Raw genomic sequence first — 22,550 nt, 5'->3', positions numbered from 1 at the left:
AAAAGATTTTAAATGTTTCACCACAAAAATGGCAAGTATATGAGGTGATGAATTTGTTAGCCTGATTTAATCATTCCACATTATAAACATATATCAAGAAATTACATTATATCACATAAATATATACAATTACTTGTCATTGAAAGATATAATTTTTAAAAGTTTTGAGAGAATAAAGATATCTGAGAGAAATCTAATATTTTGCTTGAGAAAAAAGATGAGTAAGAGAAAATGGCAGGGTGTATTGTTATTTTTCAAGATTGCATTAAATGCTGAAAATAAAAATCAGCTTCATCAAAAAATAAATAAAATAAAATGCAAATCCTTAGACTTCACACAAACTTAATAAATCAGAATTCTTGAGGGAATTTATTTGAATAGTCATTTTTACCAAATTGTTGACATAATTTTTTTTTTTTTTTTTTAGATGGATTCTCACTCTGTCACCAGGCTGGAGTGCAGTGGCACAATCTCAGCTCACTATAACCTCCACCTCCTGGGTTCAAGCAATTCTCCTGCCTCAGCCTCCTGAGTAGCTGCGACTACAGGTGTGCGCCACCATGCCTGGCTAATTTTTGTATTTTTAGTAGAAATGGGGTTTCACCATGTTGTCCAGGTTGGTCTCAATCTCTTGACCTCATGATCTGCCTGCCTCAGCCTCCCAAAGTGCTGGGATTAGAGGCGTGAGCCACTGCACCCAGCTGAGATAGTTTTATACATACCAAATTTTTTTGAGAAGCACAAAAGAAAATGTGGTTGAATATCCTGTAAGGAGACAGACCAGGAGCATACAATGTATTTTTTACTTATAAGTGAACAGCTTCTATTCTGATTTAACTTTTCCTCAAGGCCAGATGATCCAGATTTCCCTTTAGCACTTGACGATGAAATTGTATACAAATGTGACGAACTGCCACTGAGTAGTTAACCTGGAAAGTCTGACCTTTATAATAAAGAACTACAATGAAAGAAAAACAGCAGCAAAAGAACTGAAATGTGAGTAGAGAAGAGAGCTTAAAAATGCAAAGATGGCAGAGGCTAGCTAGATATATAGTGAGCACAGCTGAGAGTGGAGAGGTGCAGAGTCCATAAGTGGATCACTGAACTAAAAGTTAGAAATAAAGAGAACCCACTGGGTATAAAATAGGTGGTAGAATTGGCTGGTTATCTCTAAATTCTCCTTCCCTTTGTTATTTGATAAATGTGGTTATCCTGCTTGTAATTTTCATGCAAAAACCTATTGAGATATATTATGAAAACCATTTGAAAGCACTGTAGTTTTGTCTCAAGCTAAAAAGAAAAACATGACAGCAAGAATTGAAGGTGGGGAATGGGAAATGGGAAGTTGTCCGCCTATACTCTCTTTCCAATTCTCACCCCAGCTACCAATTCACAAGTACTAAATTCTCTGTCCAAACACACCATGAATATTTATGGCATGGGAAATTGTCCACAATGGGCCCTCTCTCCTGCATTTGGTGAAATTCTTCATCCTCTCAAAGATCTAGTTTGAATGTTACCCAGTCTGTGAAGTCATTTTCCAATCCCCTTCCACAAATCATAACTAATGCTCCTTTCTGCCTTATCTCTTTCTTATATCCTACTCATTTTTCTATTATTCTTAGTTGAATATATGAGCACTTAGAGAGTAGAAAACAGGCATTCTTCATGATTGAATCTCAAATTCCTAACAGAGGGCCTGGCACATAAGATGCTCTGCTCAATAAATTATGACATCAGTTTAATTCACAGTCACTTCAATTTAAGGCAGGTCAGTTGTTCCTGCAGTGCCACTTAACACCATGCTCTCTCTCTCTCATACCTCATTTACTAATTCTTATTTTAAGAAGGAAGAGAAAGAAAAGAAGAATCAAGGGAAGACAAGAAGGCAAGTGTGCTCTGAAGGTTTTTATAGATAGTCTTCCCTGCCTAATGCTCACTCATGTATTAGGCAGCATAGGCTATGTTATACCTCAGTAACAATTTAACCTCAACAAGATCAGAACCTTCACTAAATCAACTAGTCTTTTTGACTCATGCTGTATATCCAGCCTGGATAGGAGGAGCATTGCATTCTACACATTAGTCAAGAATCCAGAAATGACAGAAGCTCTGCCATCTTTCCATGCAATCATCTTAACATAAAGTTTCAGTATTTTCTAAAAAATTGAAAAATAATGTGGATAATTTACATCTAATCTTAACTGCCTTTACTCTGAAGTTATAGATGTTACTTCCTCTCAAAATCCACTGTTAAAATTAATGGCAAGGCCCCAGCTTAATTGCATGAGATACTGGATAGTTTTTCTATATATGCAGGAAGAAGACAATTAGACATGATTAGCTCTAGTGATCTCTATCGCACAGATATTTATTATGCACTATGTGTTAAATACTGGGCCAGTAAACAGGAAAATAACTGTCAGACAAAACAGAGCTTTCATAAAGCTCATGAGACAATGAAGAAGAAATCGAGCTATTCCACCTCCATAACAACAAAAGCCTGAGTTTTCAGACTCAGATGAAATGCAAATATTACCCAGCATCAAGCTTTACAGATCATTAGCAAAGGTAATAAGAAAGGAACACCAATGGTATATACCACAGCACTATCTGGCATACCTGAACCCATCAAATGCAACCTCCTGTTTGCAGCACTGTGATATGATTTGGTTCTGGAGTGGGTGATGCTCACTCTGCATAGCTAGAGTGAGCATAGAGGAGCCTCTGAGTGATGTGGTCTTTCTGTTTATGCATCATCATCACACAGTGTAGTTCTAGCCAGGTGACTGACTTGCATTCATCAGCACAGCTGTAGTTTAAAAATCTATAAATTACAGATATACTTACAGCAGTCAGGCCAGAAAGATCAAGTACATTCTGCTAAAAGCATTCCTGGATTAAAGACTTAAATGTTCGACCTAAAACCATAAAAACCCTAGAAGAAAACATAGGCAATACCATTCAGGACATAGGCATGGGCAAGGACTTCATGTCTAAACACCAAAAGCAATGGCAATAAAAGCCAAAATTGACAAATGGGATCTAATTCCACTAAAGAGCTTCTGCACAGCAAAAGAAACTACCATCAGGGTGAACAGGCAACCTACAGAATGGGAGACAATTTTTGCAATCTACTCATCTGACAAAGGGCTAATATCCAGAATCTACAATGAACTCAAACAAATCTACAAGAAAAAAACAAACAACCCCATCAAAAAGTGGGCAAAGGATATGAACAGACACTTCCCAAAAGAAGACATTTATGCATCCAAAAGACATGAAAAAATGCTCATCATCACTGGCCATCAGAGAAATGCAAATCAAAACCACAAGGAGATACCATCTCACACCAGTTAGAATGGCAATCATTAAAAAGTCAGGAAACAACAGGTGCTGGAGAGGATGTGGAGAAATAGGAACACTTTTACACTGTTCATGGGACTGTAAACTAGTTCAACCATTGTGGAAGTCAGTGTGGCAATTCCTCAGGGATCTTGAACTAGAAATACCATTTGACCCAGCCATCCCATTACTGGGTATATACCCAAAGGATTATAAATCATGCTGCTATAAAGACACATGCACACGTATGTTTATTGCGGCACTATTCACAATAGCAAAGACTTGGAACCAAGCCAAATGTCCATCAATGATAGACTAGATTAAGAAAATGTGGCACATATACACCATGGAATACTATGCAGCCATAAAAAAGGATGGGTTCATGTCTTTTGTAGGGACATGGATGAAGCTGGAAACCATCATTCTCAGCAAGCTATTGCAAGGACAGAAAACCAAACACTGCATATTCTCACTCATAGGTGGGAATTGAACAATGAGAACACATGGACACAGGAAGAGGAACATCACACACCGGGGCCTGTTGTGGGGTGGGGGGAGGGTGGAGGAATAGCATTAGGAGATATACCTAATGTTAAATGACGAGTTGATGGGTGCAGCACACCAACATGGCACATGTATACATATGTAACAAACCTGCACGTTGTGCACATGTACCCTAAAACTTAAAGTATTGAGAAAAAAAAGCATTCCTAGGTAAGTCATTGGGAGCTAATACATTTCAACGGTCAATATTTACAAGGAGGTCTGTTTGGAGTTAAAAGAAAAACACTTCAGGTATTCTCAAATACGAAAGAATGAGTTACATACCCACTGTCGACTGCCTCCTTTTAGCACCTGGCCCAACCATTTGCTAAATAAAAGTATACCTACCAGTGGTGAGTGCCCAAAGTGCATGGGGCACTCACTACTATGGGAGGTTTACTTTTAAAAGTATCAGTCTGCACCCCCACCCACCAAAGTCCATGCTACTATGGGGGGTGGGGGCAGGGACTGACATCTCAGCGAAGTCAGAGAAGATTTATATGAAAAAGAGGTGTTTGAACTGAGATCAGAAGAAAGAGCCAGTGTTAGCTGGGTGGCAGAAGAAATAGCATATGGATAGGAAAGGAGCAGGCCTGTTTGAGTAACTCAAAGAAATCAGCGAGACTGGACTGTGAGGAGCAAAACAGAAGGTTGGGGAGGGGAAGTGATTTGAGACAGGCCTGACTGGCCCAAACCATGGCTGGGACAAGACAAATTAGGGATCTTTATCTCAGAAGCAAAGAGAAATACTGAAATAGTTTTATTGAGGGAGCACAGAGAATGACGTGATCATTGGAGGCAGTGAGAGAGTGGAAATAATGAAATGGGTTAGATAACCACTGCAGACATCTTAGCAGAGAAGATGATAAGGGTGAATAAGGGTGCTGTTGTGTTGATAAAGAAAGGTGGCCTGATTCAAGAGATATTTAGGAGGAAAAAGTGACTGCAATTTGTAATGGCTTGGATATGAAGAGAGAGTACAGAGAGTTACTAACCATATCCCTGTGACTTGTGTAACTGGATGATACCGTCCACCATAGAAACCAATAGAAGCAAAACAGGTTCAGATCACTGTAGGAGAACAGTGAGAACCCAAAGAGCAAATCCCTGGCTTTTGCACTCAAGCAAGCATGGCCTAGTTATAGGCTGGCATTATCCAGAAGGCTCCTATGAGCAACAAATTATGAACTGCATTGTAAACAAAGAATATGTGAAAAGGAATTGAAGGGTAATTTTCAGAACAGCATCCAAGTGCTCATACATGAGTGACAGAAATTCAGTGACAGAAGGGAAACGGAAGTGCCATTGTTGCATTTTTTATACCGTATCTTTTAAAGCAGTTGGGAGCTACTGGAGAGAAAAAATGGAAGTGGGATGCTAGAAGGAGAGGGGAAGGCAGAGATAGAGGGAAAGAACAGAATTGTTTGCTAAAATTCATGTTATGTTACAAGATATTCATCATTATAGAGGACAGTTAAGGCCAGGCATAGTGGGTCACACCTGAAATCCCAGTACATTGGAAGGCCAAGGAGGGAGAATCACTTGAGGTCAGGAGTTAAAGACCAGCCTGGACAACATAGCAAGACCCCATCTCCACAAAATAAAAAATAGAAAACTTAGCTGGATGTGTTGGTGTGCACTTGTAGTGCCAGCTACTCAGGAAGGTGAGGCAGGAGGATCACTTCAGCCCAGGAGTTCCAGGTTACGGTGAACTATGATCATGCCACTACATTACTGCCAGACACTATCTTTAAAAAAAATAAAAGGGGCAGTCAGATACATTTGTATTTTCTGTTTGTTGTTGCTGCTTTGAGACAGGGTTTCGCTGTGTCACCCAGCCAGGAGTACAGTGGCGCAATCTCAGCTCACTTTAACCTCCGCCTCTTGAGCTTAAGGGATTCTTCCACCTCAGCATTCCAAGTAGCTGGGACGACAGGTGTGTGCTACCATGACATTTGTCTTATATAATTATATGGTTCCTTTAAAAATCAAGTGTAAAGAAAGGAATAAAGCATTAAATTAAGCTCTAACATAGAGGATAAAAAATGGTCTAGTGAAAATTAGTGTGTTATTTGTGGGATAAAAAAAGGAAAGGAACAGATAAAACCATAAGGAAGAGTAGGAAGATTTGCTCAAGCACTTGTCAAAGCTTTTGTATACCTCAATTCTAGTTCCTCAGCTGGCATTCAGTAGCTGTGTGACCTTGGACAAGTGTTTATTCAATGCATGCCTCAATTTAATCACCTTTAAAATAAAATTAATAACAGCTGTCCTGCCCAAATTAAAAAAAAAAGTATGAAGATTCTTTAAAAATTGTAAAGCTGTTCATATAATTACATATGTATTATATAATTATTGCTATGGTTTGACTGTGTCCTCCAAAACTTACATGTTGAAAACCTAATCCCTAACGCAACAGTGTTGAAAGTGGGGCATTTGGCTAAGTGTGTGTAGGTGGAGCTCTCATGAATGGATTAATGTTGAAACAAAAACAAAACAAAACAAACAAACAAAAACCTTAGGGGGTAGGTTCACTCTCTTCTGCTTTTCTGCCATGTGAGGACACAGAGTTTGTCCCTTTTTACTCTTCTGCCTTCTGTTCTATGAGTATACAGCAAGGAGACTTCACCAAATGCCAGTATCTTCATCTTGAAGTTTCCAGCCGGTGAGAAGTAAATTTCTGTTCCTTATAAATTATCCACTTTCATATATTCTGTTATAGCAGCACAAAAGGCTAAGGCAATTAGATGATTATATTATTAGTAGTAAATGTAACTATTAATTCTCAGAATAAGCACCTATGGCCCTGAATAAGCTAGGTGAATAAACAATAGACAAGCCTCCAGCATAAACAGAGAAGGATAAATTCACAGTGAGAACTCTGTATAAGGACAAGTAAGGTGAAGTCAACACTGACTGTTTGTTTTGAGAGGTTTTACTGGAAGTGCATGTGCAGCAAAACACAACATTCAAGCAAACGAAAATAATCATGAAATTATCTTGGCAAGAATGAAATCTTAGAGGTGGGGACTTCCAAGCTTTTATTTCTTTCCCAATTTTAGTTGTTTTTTTTTTTTTAAAAGGTGTAAGATCTGGGACTACATTCTATTTTCTGTAAATTGTGCAGAGCAAGTGTGTGGTGACCATTTTTTCCCCTCGGATTTTAATCTACCGGATATGCCCATAGAGTTTGCAGGAATAACAGCTGGTTCTGGAAGCTGTTGGAGATGTGAGATAAAGACAGGTGAGTGTGCCATAAATGTTTTATGTAAATCTTGAAGAAAAGATGGGAGAAGTGGACTTGTGCATGTTTATTTCATCTTATATGCATTATTTTTCCATTTTAAGTATTTTTGCACTTGGAATGCAGCTTATGGCTATGTATACATTTAATGAAGTATTTCTTACATACACACACCCAAACACACTCATTAATAAATCGGTACATCTGTCATGGAAGGTATATTTAGGTGATGAAAGAAATACAATATATTAACTAAGAGTGGTCACAATTTTTTAACAATCTGTCCAGTAAAAAACAAAAATAATTCGTTTGCAAAAATGTTATTTTGAAGGAGATAATCCATTCTTAATTTGTTCAAAAAACTTTTATTAAATACCTACTATGTGCTGGTCCTGTCCTAGAGAAACAAATACATGGGCTCGTAGAGGAGGGTGTGAAGAAGCCATCCTATGCAGAAAGGCCATTCTTGAAGACACCCCTGGATTTACTCTGCCATATTCCAAAGAACTTGCTCAGAAGTCACCTCTTTATATTGTCCTTCCTGTTATCCTCCAGGCCTCTGATTCTTTGATCTAGCTCATTTTCAAACCAAAGATCATCAAGCCTCTTAAATCATACTCTTTAATCCAGTTTTATCTACAATGGGATGGAGGTGAATGATTCTGAGCCTCCACCCAGGAATCATGACCTGTTAAAAGTGTTTTCTTCCACAGGAGTCACAGTTTGCTTTCCGGAGGATCCCCAACCAGCTCCCATAGTCATCAGTTCACTCCAGTGAAGTTCAAGATTAAGTGCTAAGAGTAGAACCCCCTGGCTCACCCCTGTAATCCAAGAACTTTGAGACGCCAAGGCAGGTGGATCACTTGAGGTCAAGAGTTTGAAACTAGCCTGGCTTATGTGGCAAAACCCCATCTCTACTAAAAATGCAAAAATTAGCCAGGTATGGTGGTGCGTGCCTGTAATCTCAGCTACTTGGGAGGCTGAGACAGTAGAATCGCTTGAACCCTAGAAGCAGAGGCTGAGATTGTGCCACTGCACTCCAGCCTAGGCAAAAGAGTGAGACTGTCTCAGAAAAACAAACAAAACAAAACTAAACTAAAACAGTAGAATCCACAACAGTTATCTTAGACCTAAGGAATAAAATTTCGTTTCTTCATCATGACATTTATGGCTTTAAGAACTTAGGATAAAACAATGTTCTCAACTCTTTCTTCCTCTTACCTTCCATATAATTCCATCCATTATAATAAAATTTATCTAATGTCTGCTTATTTGCTTATTCCTGCCTAATGCCTGTAATCATGCTATTCTTCCATTTAAAAGTGAGAAACAAATACAATAAAGTACACAAATAAACTACTCAAATTTTCTTATTTATATATAAACCCATTTAACCAAACCGAGGTCCAGGACATTCTCAGCACTGCATATAGCACCACCTTTTCTGCCTTTCCTGTTATCACCTTCCCCAGAGATAATTACTTTTCTCATGGATATTAATATAGCTAGTTTTTTTATAGAATAGTTTGACTTAATTGTCTAAGAAGGATGAGACAATGAAAGGAAAGGACCATATTGAAAGGAAAGCATAAATTAGTTTTTTCTGACTGGAAACCTTTTTCAGTAGCCACTTCACTATATAACAAGACCCATGAGCTGAGCCTGGGTTACCATTTAGCTATTATAATGTCCCAAATTAATAAAAACTGAATTTAAAATTTCACTGCTGCAGTCACCTCTTCATTATTTTCCCAGTAGTATCTGTGAAATAGGCTGACCAACATGTGACCCAAGAATGAGAAGTTCCACACTGACTTTTTAAGAAACTATCTTATAAAATGATTCCCTTTATTTCATATAAAGAAATGAAGATATAAAGTCTGTTTGAAGAGATTATTTAAATTTTTAAATTTTATACTTTAATCATATATTTTTGTGTGCTTTTTAATGATGATACAAGCCTATAGGATGCTGTTCTGACTTATGTAACTCAGATAGAGAAGTTCCAGAATGGCATTCCTGAATTCTCCCCATAAAAATAGCCCTCCTTTGAGCCACTAATCAAGAGACTGAGAGTCTAACTGTTGAACCAGCTATCAATCTACTTAACTATACTATCACTGAGCTTAGGTTTCTCTGATTTTTATTTAAGGTTATCACACAACAGTTTATTAAAATCAAATTATTATGTCCATGACATCTCTGACTGACCTATGTAGTGATTCACACAAAAAATAGAAAAGAGAAATGAGATCAGTTTGAGAAAACAATACTTTTACCAAATTTCTACCAAACTTACATCATGTCTCCTGACAATCAACATATTCATTGAGGAACAGCTATCTGTAGGGCACCACACTAAGCAAGAAATAGAAGACAACTCCATTCTAAAGCCAATTGTGATCGTTAATAGTGAAGATACAAGTATGAAAATGATTACCACCTGGAGTCATGTCAAGACGAAGATATATTTCTCTACAAAAGACTGTTAAGAGACTAAAATCTTAGGGCAACAGTGCTGATGGCCCTTGGCAAGTAAATATGATGCAAGGACAGAAGTTAGCAGTGTGAGAGGCAGAAGAGAGTCATTTTGGCAAAGGTACCAGGAAGCTTCAGTTATCCCTAACAACCAAATATTTAGAACTGAAATGTGTCCAAGCTCATAAATTCTTCTGCCACCAATTCTATTGTTCCTGAAGCTGAGAGAAACAGAGAGACAGAGAGACAGAGAGACAGAGAGACAGAGAGACAGAGAGAGACAGAGAGACAGAGAGACAGAGAGAGAGACAGAGAGACAGAGACAGAGACAGAGAGACAGAGAGACAGAGAGAGAGACAGAGAGAGAGAGAGAGACAGAGAGAGAGAGAGAGAGAGAGAGAGAGAGATAGCCAAACAAATGCTATCAAAGTCCTGTGATGAAATACAAGGAGTTCTAACCCCTAGGGTCACCAGACATGCCAGAAATAATATTCCCAATGTTACAAGTGCTCTTTGCCCTTTGCCCCTTGACTGGGAAAGTATATTAGAAATTATAGTCATATTTTCCCTTTTGGTTTATAGAAAGAAACTTAGGAGTCATCCAATTTCAGTTAATATCAAATCAATTCCTATTAGTAGAAAAATCCAACTCAGCATTGCATTTTCCTTGGCTTGAAAAATGATATTCAGAATTATCTGACTGGAATTAAAGTTCAGCTTCTCTGCTTGTCTCTGTGTTGAGCTGCAGTTAGTCTTGAGATGTCAAGCAAAATTATAATTAAAGCACTGAATAGGTTAATCCATACCTAGACTTAATGTTTTAAAAGGACATTTAAAATGTACCTTTATATTTATTTGACAAAGAATCTGCATACACACCTAACTCTTTATATATCTCATTTCATCTAGTCCATAATAGAACACTTTGTATTGTTTAAGCCTTTTGGCTGTACAGATGGTTCTTAATTCATAATGAAAAAAGAAAAAAAAAAGATTTGTCAGTTTCTTTTCAACCTGTCTTATTTATATATCATGAGGACAAAGAACGTTCCCAAATGGTTCAGAGAGGGAGAATTAGTATTTGCTGCTCTTTTTCCCTCTTAGCTTCTCATTTTATTTTTAATGTTTGATCCAAAGTCATCCCACTCCTACTCGACAGTGCAGAACTTTCTTGTTTCTCTTACCTCTTGCTTTGACTATTTGAGTCAATCCAAAATACTTCTAGAGGAAATTTATGTTTGACTATAACAACTCTGAGCTCAACTTGGAATGGTGGTGACCATCCTTCTTATGAAGACTAATAGTTCATTACTTCCCAAGTCATTCTATTTGAATTTTGAGTCACTCTTGTTTTTAGAAGTTTGCGTTTATCGAGCCAAAACCCAGGCAACAAATCACTGGTCCTATTCTGCAATATGAAACCAAACAGAATCAGTCTAATGATCCTTCTATATACAAATTTATAATCCTTTAAGGAATATATAGGATGCTAGCTTTTTTTGGTTTTTAGTTAATTTGCTTTGTTTTGAAACAAAAATTTCCAAGCAAAATAGTGAGATTTTTCTAGAGACAGAAAAAAACAGAAGTGCCAGTTTTCTTGTAATTTTTCATCTAATTAAATTTTTGATTCCAATTCTCCATTTGACAAATGAGAACGTCTACTTCCAACTCTAGTCTTCACAAATATATGCAAGACAGGATGGTTACATTTTATAAAGTCAATTTAGCTCATTATTCTCTACAAATAGACTTAGTTCACATGCTAGAAAATTGAAGTATTTGATCAGTTAGGAAGAAAATATATGTGATTTTACAGGACTCTTGAGCAATTTTTCAGAAGAAAGGAAAGGGGCATTCTTCCTTAATTATCTAACTTAAATTTCACCTCCTCTGTGAAGTCCTCCTCTTTCCCCAGCTTCCTTTACCCTTCAGTCATCATCTATTTCCCTTTAACGTTTTGTGCAATGGTCATATCCCAACTTTGGATTATAGTTCAACATGTACAAACTAATCTCTAGTCTAGCCAGTGGGCTACTGGAGGACAAGAAAGTTAATCACTTGTTGTATCTCAGGCACATTGTGAGGAAATCAATAGATATTAATTCACTCAAATTAGAAGTTGAATTAACTCTATTTCCCAAAGACAAGCTGAATAGATTCTATTGATTTGTTCCAAGGTCATAGATGTTGATGGTTTAGAATGAAGCTGATTCAGCTTTCCTGGTCTCATCTGGACAAGCTGATTGTATACACACCATTTGTTCATTTTGTGAAACTATGTTCCTAAGAAAATATATTAAGCTTTCGTCCTCACAATATGTATAATACTTGTATTTTGCAACTTACAATATTGGCCATATTCAATAAGGGGACATTTTCTACAAGAATTGCTCTCAGATGGATACCATGGATGGCCACAAACTTTTCCTTTGTGCCATTTTCAGCAGAATCCTAGATACATCCTACAAATTTATATGATTTTTAAATCATAACTCATACTTTTTAATTACCTTGGTATTTTTGGAAGGCTTTTCCTAGTCAGGCAAAGAGACCATTCTAAACCAAAAGGAAAGCTCCATTTGGGGTGGAAAATGAGCAGACTAAAAAAATACATCCGAAGGGCAAAAAATAGGTATCTCTGTGTCCGATTTTTTACACCAGTCTCACAAAATCTATGCCTAGAACATTTTCACAGGACACTGGTACCATGGAGAGATCAAATGACAAACTTATATGGCATTTGATTAGATTAAATTATAACTAGCCAGATTCTGATCAAGCAAAGAAACACACAAAGACATGTGGCACAGAGCTAAGTTCTCGGTGTTTTTACCCAGGACCTTTTCAGCCCCCTGGTGGCAGAGGAGAAATAAGAATTGATTGGTGAAGACTCTCCTTGCCCTTCTGAAGAGAAGTGATTTCTTCCTACCTCAGGATGTTCATATATAGCTGCCAAGCAGAGCCAAGGAAGCTGTCAACCTGGGAACGAGTTTTGGTGGTATTGAACCACTTCTGTCTTGTTCCCCCTTACTGTCCCTATTGATTTGGGGACAGAGCCCCAAAGGCCAGATATTTTAAGGGACATTCAATATATGAGAATTATGTGTGAATTATGAAGTGTATAAAGCAAGATGCTTTGAAACTCTGTGTCCAGTTAAGTGGTGTTTCACCTTGTCTGAGCTTGTTTCCTAATTAGTAAAGTTAAATAAAGAAATTGAATGATTTCACTTAATTCCTAAATAGCAGATTGGAATCAAACTTCCTATACTTAGCTTCTCCTACACTTTATTGCTTAGGATATGTCAATAGCAGCAAACGCAATTACCAGTGAGGAAAACTAAATCATCACCACCATTATCACCATCATTGTCATTGTTATTATTATTATTGTCATGTTCCTCACAGCATGGAAGAATATTTTTCAGAGTTTTTATTGTTTCTTAGAGAAGGCAATTTAATATACCCAGAGTTAGTCTTTGACCAGTGTTAAGGGAACAGCTCAATACTTGTGATCCAATCCTTACATAACTTGAGGGGAAGATTTATTTGTATATTTATCTTTGTTGAATACCTACTAAGTTTGCCATCTATCCTTTATTGACACCTCTTTTTATCACTTCAAAGTTGAGATAATGGTAACTATGTATTGTAATAATATTTTTTAAAAATCTGTAATTGGCATTTCCAATATTTATTACTCAACTTTCTATATATATAACTTTTTGGATTCTTTCTAAATTAGTATGCTTTACATCATAGAGGGCACTCAGGACCTGTCTCCAGGATTCACTGCCATATGACAGATGCCAAAAATACATACACTAGAGGACTTTGGAACTCTGAAGAGTCCATACATAGTATTAGTGATTCTTTTCTCTGTGCCATTTGTAGGATATAGTCTATTATTATCACGTTTGAGTTGTAGCTCATTTGTTTTTCTTTTAGATATGAATATCAGAAGATATGTTATAAAAAAGGGTTAAATAAAAACCCCCTTCCACTATTCCAGCTTTAAATCAAATGCTGTCAGCTAATGTAATACATAATATAAATATGATTTTCTTAGTCATTTACAGTAACATTTTCAAAGTGACATGAAAGTGATATCTCTAAAATAAAAGTCTGATGATAACGCTGCCTTTTCCAAAACATTTCAGTGGCATCCTACACCTCATTGTTGAAGTTAAAACTCCTTAGTATGAAATATAAGAGTTTCTGTTATTTTGCTCTTGCTTATTGTTCTATTCCTTGTCCCTTAATGCCACATCCCACATTCATGGGTTTTTACCCTCAGGTGTAACAATTTATGATATTTGTTTTCAAAGACAGTGATAGATGCAGGTCTCCATATATGATAGCAGTTACAGTTTGTTTAAGGTATATTCTAAGGTCTTAGATGAAGCATAAAGCATAAATGCTTTATGATGTGAAAATATCTATAAGTCTACTGAGTCACAGAAACCAGGAAATAGGGACTTTCCAGGTGCTCTGTTAATCCATGTTGTTGTAAAGATGCATGATCATTAACTTCACTGAAAGAAATGGTAGCCCAGTGGAACATTTCATGCCCCAGCATAGTTCCCACGCAGGATCTGAGGAAAGGAACATTTGTTTTCATTCATTACATTTCTGTAAAAAAAAAAAAAAATACACAGGGTATCTTGTATTATGTCACAAGAAAAGGAGAAAATGTTCTCAATGACGAAGGGTCACTTTCTTGTTACCATTAACTAGAGTTTTCCTCATGGAATGAATGATATCACTGCTTGTTTCCTTCTGAGCTCTCTCTGAAAAAGCCCTTTTCATTTCCTTCTGAGCTCTACCTAGAAAAGCCCTTTCCTTTACTGAGTATTACCAAGGAAGGCTGAAAAATGAGTTTCCTTTAAGTATTTCTGATTCATACTCTCCTTTTCCATTTCTATATTGTGACTTGCTTACACATAGCATATTTCTGTGATTTAAGGTTCTTCTTGTAATTCTTTTTTAGCACCAAAACAAAATGTGTTGTCTATCTTTTTATATACATGAAGTATACACATTGAAAAAGTGAAAATACGTACTCTCTGTTGCACCTTGCTATTTATCTTCCTAAAAGAATGAGTCCTTGAAAAAAACAGCTGGGCATTAAAATAACAAACATATCTAGTACATGCCAGAGAAAATTTATAATAAATTTAGAAAATAATCTTTTTATAATAGGTCCTCAGATAGTAGCCTAATATCACATGTGCCTTTTCTAATAATCCCTACAGCCATCTGAGATTGAGAGAGAGTTAGGAGCCTCACTGCATGTGCTAAACACTAAAGTAATTGGAGCTGAGGCAAGGCTATTCTAAAGAAAGCCTGTATCTCAGTGGGGAGCTCCCTTTTCAAAACTATCTTGTTCACACAATCCAAATGACATTTGGAAGCAGCAGCAGCTTTGGACAAATTGCAGCCTTTTGCAAGTACACTCTCCAAATCTGGTTCTGCTGCAGTTACAGTCCAAAGACTCAAGTTAGATTCCAGGGCCTACCACTTAAACTTACAAGCTGTATGACTATAAACTATTTACTTTACTTCTCTGTGTTTCAGTGCCCTCATAGATAAAGTGCATATGATTATAGTACCTACACCTCGTAGATAGGTACTGTGAATGTTAAGACAGTAGAAATGCCTAGCATATAGTTAGTGTTTAACAAACTTTTATTATTACTATGATTAAGGTAGCTAGATATACAGAAAAGGAAACATTGGTAAAATGAGAATCACTTATGGAATCTCTTCTCATTAGATTTACCTGGTATCAATACATTATAGAGCACACAATTATGTCCTTGCTCTCTTTAGCTATCTATAGTTTCATTCGGGAGGGGTCTGAATATTCCGTGGTTTTTTAATCCACATAAGGGTAACAGAAGAAAATACTTGAGTTCTAGAAATGCCTTAGCAATGGAAAAGTTACCAGATACTCAGGGCCACTCTCACAGGAGCTGCTTTCTAGCCATCTCTTCTGAGAGCAGTGTCACACTGGGAATACATAGAGGACCATGATGTAAAAGCAGCAGCAGCTCCTTTCTGTCAAAACTAGTACTCTGTTCCTGCTTCCTTGTGAAAGACAGCATAAGAGAGGAAATGAAAGCGTTTCAAAGACTTGATTAGTTTGTGAATAGAGAGTCAGCTCAGGTGAATAAAATGATCAGTATGGGACCAAAAAGGAAAAAAAAAAAAACCTCAATTTGGATTCTCAATCAGATTTCTGAGATCACTTAACTCATCAAGAACCATCTCCATTCAAAATCCTTTTACATCAAACAACATGAGAAGTGTGCACAACTACAAAACGAAACACAACAAAACCTTAGATGTTAGGAGGTCACGTTCAAGGGTATCAGCAAAGGCATGTTGGGATCCTCACAGAAACAAAATGTTAATTAACGTGGGTAAAAATGTGGACTGGGGAAACAAACACCATTACCTACCTAAACAGCTGGCTTGATATAAAAGAAGACTGTGTGCCATTCTATTCTCTTCATAGTAGTCTTCTCTCTCCTGATCAAATAAAATTTTGAGTTTTATATCTACTGTTTAAGATTATACTGAATTTGAAGGGTAACTATCTCAATATATGTGAGATTATATTGAATTTTCTCTTTATATTTTCTAGAGAATAAATATAAAACATTAATATTACTATTTTGAAACACTGTGGTTTACTTTTTGGAAAGAGAAGAAAGGGCAAAGGGATGGGAACTAATATAGATATACCAAATTATGTGCAACACACACATAAGTAACTTTCATTTTATTGGTTAGTTTGCTAAATACTATACATGAACTATCATGTTAATCCTTGCAATAACCCAATAAGGTAGGTTCATTTTTATTCCAATTTTACAAATAAGAAAATAGCCTCGGGGAAGGTAAATAATTTGCCACAATAATCTCGGTAGCTTGGAGGAGGAAGAGCCAACCTAGATCCACCTGCCTGGAAAACTTTGCTTATTGCAGTTCACCACATTGCCCAGTTAGCCAGAGACCCTGAATAAACTCTTCCAGAGCCTGATTTCTACAAGGATCTAATTTAATGGTTAGCTCTCTAAGAGAAGGTGCCTTTCCTCTAGGGGGAAGGCATTGACAATTCTAGACAGTGACATAACCCTCTGCTCAAGGCTGACTTCCTCTTTGTTGGTGACAGCTGATTTCTCCTCCTGGTTCAATCTAAGAAGCACAAAACCAAGTGCATTGCCTCATTGGGCAAGAGAAAAGTCATGAGCGTGCAGAGAGATTCCTGGCAAAGAGGATTACAAACAGCTTGTTTGGAAAGATTATTTGAGATTTAGAAAGAAATAGAGCTCATGCTTTTAAGTAGAGGCATGCAAATTTTGGCATATAAACTTCCTGCTTAAGAAATAAATTATCAATCTATGCCCCAGGTTGTAAAGAATTAAGTCAGATTCTTCCCATAACCTAGAACTCTCTCTGTTAGTCATAAAAATTACTTAGGACTTTGTTATTTCATTCCAGTAATTAGCACTGACAGCTGAGAAGAGACTAAGGTAAGAATGGCCACTAAGACTAAGCTAGTTTTCCACGTTACTCATTAAATCCTTTTAGACTCACTCCAAGCCCTGTCACGGGCATGTCTCATCCCTGAGCTGCTCTTCTAGACTGAGGATGAACCTCACCACCTCACTGTTCTTAGAGACTATATGGATTAGTAATTATCTCATGTACTATACTTATTATATCTCTTTCAATTCTGGGATGTAACAAAATAGTGGAAATATACAAGTGATAAACCAAAACAATGTATTTGGTATTATAATCTTTCACAAGCCTAGCATGGTTCTGAGTATACTGAATCACAACACTTTAAAACAGCAATTAAAAAAGCTGAGCCCTTTTATATTTGCCAGGCACTATTTTAAGGACGTGTTTCTATTATTTTATAAATTTTTCATAAACACCCTGTAAGATAGGGACTGTAAATGCTCTCACATGCCCCAGTCTGACTTCTGAATCTACTTCCTTTACACTCCGCTACTCTACCACCTACTGAGAGGACTCAGAGCTAGAAAGAATATCTTCATTTTACAAATAAAGTGAAGAACCAGAGAAGTTAACCACCTTGCCCATGCTTAAACTATTACTAGCAGAACTGAGCTAGAACCCAGTTTTCTGATCCTACTTTCAAAATTATTTGACTACAACATAACTTCCTGTAAGGGAAGTAATTCATTTATATAATATTTGTGCAATTTTAATGTTTTAGAGGAAAACTGTAGCACTTTCAAAGTTTCTCAGTCCCTTGCATACTATCTGCATGGCATATGTGTTATCTTTTATAAAAAGGTAATACATAATAATGTATTCTCTTAAAAACAGCATCCTTACCTCAATGCCAGATGGAAAAATATTTCTCAACTACTAAATGAAAATATTAGCTGTGAGTGATTTGAGATTCTGCTTGATGAGGAAGCTTTTAGCAGAAAAAGTGGGTTTAGGCTTTAATTTTTAATTCACTTTTACTTAGATAAAACAAACATGTAGAAAAGTATGGGATATACTACTGTTAATGCAAGTACTCATGTACAAAAATACCTAAACACATATTAATACATTGCTACATATGGTTTAAAGCCCCTTTAGAAAACAAAAACAAAAACAAAAACATTATAAAAACAGCTAATGCCTCACTACCATCTGCTTCTTCTACTAAATGTGACCACTCTTCTGAAATGGCCATACATCGTCCCTATGCATGTCTTACATACTTTTACTACTCACATATGCATGCAGTCATAGGTAATATACAATAATTTTATGTTTAAAATGTATTTGAAGGGGCCAGGTGCGGTGGCTCACTCCTGTAATCCCAGCACTTTGGGAGGCTGAGGCGGGCAGATCATGAGGTCAGGAGATTGAGACCATCCTCGCTAACACGATGAAACCCGGTCTCTACTAAAAATACAAAAAAATTAGCCGGGTGTGGTGGTGGGCTCCTGTATTCCCAGCTACTCGGGAGGCTGAGGCAGGAGAAAGGCGTGAACCCAGGAGGTGGAGCTCACAGTTAGCGGAGATCTCTCCACTGCACTCCAGCCTGGGCGACAGAGCAAGACTCCGTTTAAAAAAAAAAAAAAATGTATTTGAAGGGTTATCTATTATACAAATCAATATTATTTTACTTTCTTCCCTGACATCATGTTTTGTTCTAGTTTTCAGTAAGATAGTGCTATCTTTAGGTATATAAATGATATCCCTAGATGTTAGGGCATATGACAAATGTGAGTATAAGATATGACTATGAAGGAAAACCACATATTTAAATAACAGATCCCTGTAAGGCAAAGACTATTATGTATCTTGTTATGTATTTTATCATCTTCAATGCAGATAGAATACTTCTTAAATAAAAATGAAAAATTGACATGATAAAAGTGGAGTGGAGATATAAACAAAACCAAGTATTCACACAGACAGAACCAACTGCTAAAATATCATGAAAATCTAGGACAAGCAAGGTCCACCAGAGTAGGGTAAAGAATTCCGAATGCTCTTGGATTCTAGTCCTGCTGAGCCACTAGGGCTATTGCCCATCCGCTGCTCTGGCCTTTCCAATATTCCTGTCCCCGCCTATCTTACTCTCCTGTGCTTACAAACCCTCTTTATCTTCTCTCAGTCCAGCTCTGAGTTTTAGCCTGAGAAAATGCCAGTGGAACATCCTCTTCCTTTCTCTTGAAATTCTGTCACCCAACAAAGCCTTCTGACAAGTTCCCCATCACTGGAGCTCTTTTGCAAACATCCTCCCGTTAACTACAAATTATTTTGCCTTTCTGACTTGTTGCATTATTCATGCTTTTAGCCTCATAACTCCCCAAGGCATGTTATTCCTTTTGACATGAATTTTTCATTTTCCATGCCTATTTTGTGTGACTAAAACATAAGCAATCATAATAACTCGGTGGCTTCTGTAGTGATGTTTCTCCAGAACTCTATTGTCATCCCATATAAAACGTACAGTATGGATTTTTCAAGTGAAAAGATTAATATCTTATTATTCCTATTAAGACTTGTAAGTCTGAAGTTAGAGATGACAATAAGAGTATTGGTTTATAACTCATTCTAATACTAGAGGAACTCCAGGAGCCCCACGACTGGAGCCAAAATAACTACAAAGTGATAATACACATGTGTATGTTACTTAACAGTTTTGTAAATCATGTTTGCTTACATTACTTCATGTGATTTTCACAACAGTAAGAGGTTTAAAAATGAATGACATGCAGACTACTAGCCTTTTAATTTGCTTCTATTTTCACAAATAGCATCCTTACAGAGTGCTGCAACCAAAAGCCAGAGAGAGTCTTGCCTTTCGCAATGCCAAATCAAAAAGGTGAATGCATAGCCCACTCAGAGAAATAAACCTTATGAAGACAGTCTTCGCCACAGGGGCCTGCTCATCATCCAATACCATCCTCTTGGCTGTGGACCTTTTGATGAAACATTGAAATTAGAATCAACCAACCTAAATATCTGTAACAATATCTGGAAAGGTGTATAATTCAGAATTGCATGAAGACAACAAGATTGGTAAACTTGCTATAGTTGACACTTAGGACTGGCAATTCTGTGTGTGCTCCTGTAACCCCAGCCACATGGAACTCCATGCCTGGAGAGTGTTCTCAAATCTGGGCATATCTTCTCTGGAGTATTCAAGTGGTCTCTTGAATGCCATACATGGCAATTTTGTATGCTGAATTGTGTCCCCTCTCTCCAAATTCGTAAGTTGACGTCCAAACCCTCATTACTTCAGAATACAACTGCATTTTGGAGACAAGGTTTATAAAGAGATAATTAAGTTAAAATGAGGTCCTAATCCAATCTGACTAGCATCCTTCAGAAAAGAGGAAGAAATGCCAGGGGTGTGAGAGCACAAAGGGTCAATTATGTGAAGAGGTGTCAAGAGGGCAGCCATCTGCAAGTCAGAGAGATAAACCTTAGGAGAAACCAATTTGCCAGTGCCTTGATTTTGGACTCTCTTCTTCAGAAATGTGAAAAAATAAATTTTGTTGATTAAGCCACCTAGTCTGTAGTACTTTGTTATGTCAACCCTAGCAAACTATTCCAACAGCAAAGAACATTAGTCCTGGATATTTCAAGTGCACCAAATGGCTAACTCTGCAATCAAGATAAAGCATCGCAAGGAGTCTTGAGCTCTCATCTTCCTCATCCAAAAACCCTCAACCTTGGTTCCCAGTCACCCTCCACCAACCCCCTCCTTCTTAGTTTGGCTTTGCCTCATCGCTTGTCAGTCATCCTCTGTACAATGGATTTTGGCGATGATAGGGGCCCAGTAGCTTTAGATTCTGAGCATTGAAAAGAAAATACGTTCTATATGGGCTGGTCTCCAGGCACACTGTCTAAAGGGTAATCAAAAATTTTCCATGAAATGTAACCACCCTCTTGCCATCAGATCTTGTATGTATTGTTGTACAGAATATGTTTTATCAGTTCTTCAATATGATTTTCCATAAAACAACCCCTTTGTATTATTTGAACTTTGATATACAACATACTCCAAGAGGAGGTTAAGTTTCTTGAACTGGTTGTGAGGAAGGTTAGGAAATTCATCCTACCATACTCACAGCACTATAGAGGCAAATGTGGCCTAAAATTATATCCTTGCAACTGCTTCTACCAGGTTTATGAAATTACTCTACAGTTTCCAGTTTCTTCTTACTAAGGTGCTAGTGATAACCATTAAAGAAGGTAAGCCTCTGCTTAGTCCTGCCTAAATTCCTTCTCATCTGATTTCTGTTTTCCCATGTTGTTCTTTTCCCTTTGAGGAATGAAAATTTCTCATGCCTGGATCCTTACTTCTTAATCTCTGTTTATACAGTTCTCCAAAATGTATGCAATAACATTTAGCAATAAATGTCTATAAGCTCTTTTCATCTTGCAAAAACTTGGCTGCCTACAAATTTATCACCCTGGAAATGACATCTGCCTGTTCTATCAAGTTGGAAATGCTGCTCACCAACCTGAGCACTTGTGCCTTTTTCTCCAACCTGCTGGGAAGTTGGAGGAGCCTGGATCTCTTGTGGGAAGAGCCATTCCCAAATGGTGCCTGAGCTAAAAGCAGATCTCATGGTGGCAGGGGTGATATCTACAATATTTAATAACTAGTAAGGTACAAGCACAAAAACCAATCAAAACTCATACATATTATGTGGCAATATGAAGCGTTTTCAAATTAATCATGAGATAAATTTAAAGAAATATTAAAATTTACCAAATAACTTACTGCAAGTCCCTGGCTTTGTTACAGGTATATCATCATGGTACTTATTAGCCACTGGAGAGGCCAGAATTACATCAGAGATACAACCAGCCTGCCACTCATTGGCCTGTTCCCTCTGTGATGTTCCTGACACTGCCAGCAAAACCTCTCTATCACAGACTTACAGCTTCCTCCAGCTGCAAGAAACCCTGGTCTTGTTCTTATCTACTAAGCAAATGAATATTATAATCTACAAATAAATGAGCTTGATTGAGTCCTCATCCATTTATTCACTCATGTCACAAAAATTAACTGAATTCCAAATATGGACCAAGCACTAAATTCATTTTTTAAAATTTAATGAATAAATAAAATGATATGAGTAGATGCATAAGTGAACAAATGACTAAAACTATGGTGATTACTAATTCTCTTTTGTAGAATAAGTATAGATTATTCTCAAAATAGAGGCTCTTAACACAGAAGACAAGGTAGGGAGGAAACTTCTACAAGTTTTAAAGAGAGCAAGAGGGCAGAGAAGGGACATTTAGTTCTGAGATATCAATGATAGGACTGTGTTACAGATTCAGAAGCTGTCATTACTTGAGAGCAGAAGGAAGAAACAAAACAAAACGTTATTAACAATGATGGCAACATGTTAAGTCTAGTTGGTTCTAC

The 22,550-nt window shown here is 37.1% G+C and overlaps 1 long non-coding RNA gene across 2 annotated transcripts; it reads left to right on the top strand.

The window, feature by feature from the left end:
* The first annotated feature begins 425 nt into the window (after positions 1 to 425).
* On the top strand, positions 426 to 22,182 carry LOC129060370 (uncharacterized). Of its 2 annotated transcripts, none has more exons than XR_008527012.2 (3): positions 426 to 548; positions 6,972 to 7,132; positions 21,921 to 22,182. It is a non-coding gene; the product is annotated as an uncharacterized LOC129060370 (long non-coding RNA). The 2 variants fall into 2 exon arrangements; XR_008527011.2 differs by lacking the exon at positions 21,921 to 22,182 and adding an exon at positions 19,918 to 20,773.
* Positions 22,183 to 22,550: the final 368 nt, after the last annotated feature.

The sequence above is a fragment of the Pongo abelii genome, chromosome 6, assembly GCF_028885655.2.
Source record: "Pongo abelii isolate AG06213 chromosome 6, NHGRI_mPonAbe1-v2.0_pri, whole genome shotgun sequence".
In the NCBI taxonomy this organism is placed as follows: Eukaryota; Metazoa; Chordata; class Mammalia; order Primates; family Hominidae; genus Pongo; species Pongo abelii.
This window is presented reverse-complemented; position numbering and strand designations above follow the sequence as displayed.